We start from the raw sequence: 7,131 nt of genomic DNA on the forward strand, positions 1-7,131 counted from the left end.
TTAAATTATATAAATATATAATTATATATAATTTAAATTTATTTTTTTAGATTATAGTGTGTGTAAATGTTTAAATAATACGTTAATACAAATTTTATATAATTGTACACATACTTTATACATATATAAATATATTATTTGTATTTAATCGTAGAAAATGTTCTATAATCATCGTCAAAACGGTAGGGGAACAAAAAAATTCAAAAAATCCGATATTTGTCCGAAATATCCGCATTCGTATCCGAGAAAAAACGAATATTATCCGTATCCGAAATAAAGCGGATATTATCCGTATTCGAATATGATTATTGCAGAAGCGGATACGGATATAAGCATATTTGTATCCGAATTATCCGTTTGACAGTACTATTAGTAACATTATTCTTTTAATTCTAGTTATATGGATGGAATCGGACAACATTCATCACAAGTATAGCATGTATTGTATTCTTTTAATTCTAGTGAAGATGCACTTCTAGATTTGCCGTGGACACCTTTTAGGAGCTTGGAATTCATTGGTGAGAACTCGAAGGGGTTCCAGGTACTTTAGTTACTCGCTAGGATAATTAGCTTTTTGGAAGAATAAAAATACAAACTTATGAGGACTAAAATGAAACTATCCACAAATATAAGGAGGCGGCGCAAAATATAACTTTTGAGAAAGTTAAAAAGAAAAGCCAAACGTCTGCAAAGTTTCATAAAGTTTTAAAGTCACAATTCACAACAGCCAGCATTACTCGGATGTGAAGGTGAAGGCCAGCTATGAGAAGAGTTGGGCCAGGTTTTTATACTATTAACGGATAAATTTTGTAATTTCGAAAAAATTTGTTCATTTTCTGAGAAAAAAAGGAATTTGTGAATTTCGCATGTATTATGTTATTGGATTAATAAAGTAGAATAGTACTTAAATATAATTATATGAAATCAGCTTGGGTGCCGATAGTAGTAGCCCAGTCATTAATTGGTTATAAACGAGAAATGAATATAAAAAATATCTCTTGAAATCTAAAATCAATATTTTACGGAATATATAAGGAACTTGCTGTAATTATATAACTAAATTTGGTAATCACCAAATTGTTACTGCTAAGTACTACCTTATATATTTGTTCTCTTCTTCGTGTTTAGTTTAGCTTCGCTGTCATCTCTCTGTACCCTTTCTTACAGGCAACTATATAATACTCACCAAACACTCGTATTCATAACGTATCGTATCCATCTGGGCTTGTTCTAAAAATCAGCTTTTGACACCACCGGTAGAATCACATCTTCCACTTGAACAATACCTATCTCTAGCTCCTCTATGGAAGATCGCAAAGATGTAATACCCTCCTCTCTCTCTCTCTCTCTCTCTCTCTCTCTCTCTCTCTCTCTCTCTGTCTCTCTCCCTCTCTCTCTCTCCCTCCCTCTCCCTCTCTCTCGTTCTCTCCCTCGCAAAGATGTCATCTTGATTTGATTTCATAACCCTACAATATTTAAGGGTAATGCATAATTTGCTAAACATTTATATGTTGTTAAATATGTCCCTTATTTTTGCTTATAAATTTTGGATGTTTACGAAACTTAGGGTATACAGATGATATGTAGTATTGTAAAAGCCTCATATATTCAAGAATTTAGCTAATCGATTTGATCCCCAATTTATAGTAATTCTGTTTTGTTTTAGAAAAATGAACCTTGGTTATCTGTGCCACAATTTGGGGACTGGGACTTAAAAGGACAAGTACCAGACTACTCTGTGGATTTCTCCAAGATTAGAGAAATGAGGAAGCAAAACAAGAGAGATGTTTCGAGAGCCAGTCTTGGAAACGAAGAAGAGCTCGTATCCTCAACAACCACCAAACCAAGCACAGGGCAACCTATTCATCAGAGTTACACTCAGGACCACTCTCCAACTGTAAGAAATTTTTGTTTGTTCTATTTCCATATTATGCTTGTTAATGATATATTAGTTATGGTTCATTGGTGATGACTAACAAATTTTCGGTTTACTTCAATGCTACCACTACTCTCTTTAAAATAGGTAGAGATTTATGAATGTGGTAGTTCCTAGATATCAATTGGGAAGGGGGATGGTAAGATCGTCTAATGGACTCGCACTAAGTTTATATAATATCGTACGAAGCGTTACTGGCCACTAGGGACACTGCTTGCGGCAGTGAGGTGGGGTCATTAAGGGAATGTTGTAAGACGGCACAATGGGGTTGAACTTTGAAGTGTCCTTGTAATTGTTAATACCACATCTAGTGGGGAATTCAATTTCTGCCCGATATAAATTCATACATATATGGTTGAACTTGATGTTGCCTGCTTGGACGGTTAAGGTCGATATTTAAAATGCAATGAGTGGTTCCATCAACTTCTAGCAGTTTCTTGATTTTATGCTTTAATATGTTTAATAAAATCTTGAGTATGGAGATAACACGGATGTGTTTTGTGATGCTCTTTTTCTGATAAATCTTGGTACAGATGGAATATTACAGCAGACAGTTCCCCATGTGCTTTATTATAGTTTATGATAGAATCTTCAATTGATAATTCATATTGTTTGTGAGCTATGCCTAATCTGCAAAAAGAACAACGGTGATTAAACTAGTATTATGAAGCCATATTGTACCTTAAGTAACTGAGTATGCACTATGTTACCCGTAGATTAAAATCATGAAATATCTGAAGAACAATTGCAGACATGGGGGCTGCGTCATCTAAATATATTTACTAATATTTAATAATAGATGAATATGTTGAGGTTCCTTTTAAAAATTTTCAATTGCACAAATTTCTTACATCAGTCCAATTTCTAGTTAGGTCCAGAAGATTAAACTTTAAATATTTCTGTTTATAGCCTAATCCTGTTGTTGCTGCATATATTGTAGTCTGATCTGTTGTTTTGATATTTTTGTGACAGTTGCACAACCAGGTCTGTAATTAAGGGGGACTCAACTTGACTTATAAGTATATTACACCAAAACATTTTGAATAAACTAATTATAGAACTAGATAAAAACACACATTGCGTGTCAAGGTTCTACACACAACCTGTTGAATCAAAGGTTAAGTGTAGAGAAACCCAAAATTCATAATTTGTAATACTATTCAAGTCCAGTCAAATTGACTGAATAAATCTGATCGGTTCATTGGCAACAACTTGCATGATATGCATCTAGAAAGGGTGCTACTGATCAAAATAAGAAGTTACTCTAATACAACAATTAGATCTCATGCGATTTTGTTCTAAGCTTTAAAACGAAGTTACTTTGTTCTTAAATTTATGAACGCCTATATATGGACAACAAACTTTTACCTCTTCTTTAATGTCATATTCCTATCATGTTATTCAAGATGCTTATTTTTTTCCCTTTCCCCCTCAATAATTTAGTTGTTACTTGTTGTGTATGCGTTAATATCTTTTTCTTTCCTTTCACTGTCAAACATATGATATTTATTCAGTACATGTCTTTCATCCCCCCCCCCCTTGCAGATGAGGAAGGGCATATTCAGCTACTTCAACTGTTGTGTGAAAGCATGACAGATATATTGAAGAGCAAGTTTTATAATGTTTTTGAACTTCTGTGAGATGAACTTCAGCTATTCAGGGACTTTGGTCTATTAGCTACTTTTCGGTGTTAATATAGGTATGTTAATGTACTAGAAGAAACTTTGTATGTGACATTCATCACTAACTTGTTCAGATTCTTTTCCCCGAAGTTCTGAAGTTTCAGTTTCTGCATATATGTTAAAGGTTCATACGAGCCCACTTAGTTTTCTATTTTTATTTTTTTTTAATAATTGAATACACAGACCTAACATGTCTGTGATCAGGTTTGAACCCCTGCCTCCCCGTTAAGGGAACAAGGAAGATATGTTAATGTAGTTGAACACAAAATGAAATAATATAACGTAGAAGGTCGTCTGATATACTCTTACAGTAGCAAAGTTCAATGCAAATAATCATAGCTGTAATATGGCCAAAAAGAATGAACTTTGAAGTTGAAATAGAACTTGCATTGGCATGCTAGTTGTTAAGTGTAACAAAATATATGCATATATAGTAGTAATGCATATGGTAATTTTAAAGGGTAGATTGTGAGACTTTATATATATATATATATATATACTCGTAACAGTTATGAAAGCTTTCGTATCGAATAAGGCTAAATAAACTTGAGTAAAGTTAGATACGAATTCTTGTAATGTTTTGGTTCATATATGAATTGGAGAACGCCTTAGTCCATCTCCAATTATTTTTCTATTTTGAAGCCAGCTTTATCTTCATTTTTACATCCTTTTCTTTACATATCATTATTTCATTTTCAAACATTTTTTTCTAAAATTTTACTTCAATCATTAACATTCCTCCGACACAACAACATAAAAATATACTAATATAAGATGGATAGAGATAGAGAGATAGTACATCTGTACATGTGATGTAAGGAAGGTGTTTAAAAACTAATATCTTCGACCGGATATAAGGGGCGTTTATTTCATGATTAATGAGTGCGTTTAACAGTAATTGTAAACTCAATCCCATCCCATGTATTTTTTTTTAGTAATTTGGTGATAGAGAATGGGAAATTAATTCCTATTAAATTGATAAATCATTCCCTACTTACTCGTTGGGATATCATGTCATTTATGTACCCCTCACATTTGGTTATATCCAAAATTTGCCACTGGGTCATGTCGGGTCAGGAACGGGTCAATTGGAATAAAATCGGAGCAAGAGGATGAAGAATAGAGTCGTGGACTGCAATGTACCAAGGTATGACGCGCGCTCTGTACATAGGACGCGTCCAACCTGTAGTGGATTGTGTGAATTGAATCATTTGAAGCCAAGGTTGCCATGACAAGGTAACTAGGACGCGCCTGGGGCTCAGGGCGCGCCTTGTATGAGTAAAATTGATAAGATGGGTTATCCACGTGTTAAGGTTGCAATGCAAGGGAATTGTGTGCATTCCACACATAGAGGACACGTCCTGTCTTTGGGAGATGCATACTATTGAACAAGTTGGGCTTGTCCTCATTTAGGACAAGGCAAGCAGGGACATCTTGAGGACAAGGCAAGCATGGAAAGGAGAATAGAGATTTTTTTTACTAACGTATTTGTTGCAGGTACTCTTGGAAGAATTCCCTCCTTGAGACGGTCAAAGAGGGGGATGTCCGTGAAAAGCTAGAAGGCCTCCAGGGGTATGTCTGATGACTGAAGTCTGATGACTGAAGGCCTCCTCCTGTATTCAACGGGTGTCCTCGTTGGGGATGCGGGGTTAACTCTGATGTGTGTTTTGGGAACTCTGTTCTTGTATTCAACGGGTGTCCTCGTTGGAGAACTTTGGAGTCATCCTGCACTTTGCACCCAAGAGCTTGGGATCACCTGTCCTATTATCTGGTGGGTTATCCTTATTCGGGGGACAGGGACGCATCCGGCATTTGGGGTGAACCGTGGCTATACCTGCGTCCGTAAATCAAGGGAGATAGCTGTAGCGGAGTGTTATCCTTGCGCAGGAGATGCATTATCCGTGAAGTCCTACGATTACGGACGAGCCTTGGACCTTCGCGGTTGGGCCTCATAGTTGGACATTCCTAAAGCTAGCGGAAGATGAATTCTGGAAGGGCTTCTACCGGGCCTAGGAATAAGAAGCCTAAGCCCATTAGATTTCTTGTTCCCCAAGCACTACGTCAGACTTGATCCCTATATAAAGGGTACGTAGACACATTAAGAGGGGTAAGAAGTTAAGAGCTGAAAAGGAGCCACCACTTGCCCTAATCAATCTTAGCCACCAATTAACATATAACCACCACACACCGCTTGATTTTCCGGCGAAAAACCGTAGTCACGGATCTTGATTTCGGCGAGAAATCTCAAAATTTGTTGTTACCAGATTCCTCCGTCAACAAATTGGCGCTAGAAGGAGGGTGCTGATTAAGATCATAGTCTTGGGAGGAAAATATGTCTTACAATAATGATGGAAGTTTTTACGATGGAAGTGATAGCAGTGGGCGAGGGAGGCTACACTCGTCATGAACCCTACGTGCCCAGAAACATAGCGGATCCTCCGCGAGCTCCAGATGTGGGAGGAACGCCATCAGTTCTCATCAGCAACGCTGATATCTTGGAGCAGTTGTATCGCATAGGGATACTCTGAACAACTTCAACTCAAGGTTGAGCACAGTGGAGAGTCGCAAAACCAGGAGGGGTCGTCGTTTTCCCCGCCATGGCCACGCTGTGGGTAAGGCACCTGTGGTCGAAAGAGATACCCAGGATGTTCGCGGCCAAAGCCGATTGGAATACTCTGATGATGTCGAGCCTATTGTAGAGTTTATCGATGAGGACACCGATGGAAGAGAGAGGCCTCGAATCGACGGTCAGGTTGCTCCACACCCGCATAGATCTGGGCGTACGATAGACGGACATCGTCGTGCGGAGAATATCCAGAATCAAGATGAGGAAAGAAGAGATTTTTCAACTCTAAAAAGGAGACTTGGCATAAGGCTGAAAGATGATGATTTGAGGATGTTGTTGCTAGAGTGGCAAAAGGAAGGAAACGGTGGAGAAGCGAGGCCCCGTGATACGACGCGTGTGCTCCATACGTATCCAAGGGATGATAGGGTGCGGCACCGCGAACACGAGCGTGCCCCTCCACGTGGAAAGTTTAGAAATTACAGCAGAGGTTATCAAAAGAATAGACGGGGAAGAACGGGATACCAGCATGAGAGGGCGCCTTATAATGGGAGACGAGAGGGCGCTCCCTCGACTGAAGAAGCCCCTGTCATTGTTCCCGTGGCTTCTCACAGTGTTACGGGTAATAGATCCAGGACGCGTCCTAATTACCAGGACGACATCCGAATTCAAGAAATGTTGCAAAACAACAATGAAGTACCAAGGCGCGGTAAGGAGGAACCTCGTACACGGGAGAATATTCAAAATCAAGATGACAATATACTACAACAGCAGCCTCAGGGCGAGGGGCGGCGAGATCTGCCGGTACACTCAGGGGGTAACACTACTCCAAGATCTATGACGGGAGAATCTCCGTTTATGCTCACTTACGGGTACGAAGGTATGGTTTTCGTGGAAGTTGGCTCAGGATTGCTTCGTAGAGATCGTTACACGGAGGAAGATGCAGATGT

The sequence above is a fragment of the Apium graveolens genome, chromosome 4 (assembly GCF_009905375.1).
Source record: "Apium graveolens cultivar Ventura chromosome 4, ASM990537v1, whole genome shotgun sequence".
In the NCBI taxonomy this organism is placed as follows: domain Eukaryota; kingdom Viridiplantae; phylum Streptophyta; class Magnoliopsida; order Apiales; family Apiaceae; genus Apium; species Apium graveolens.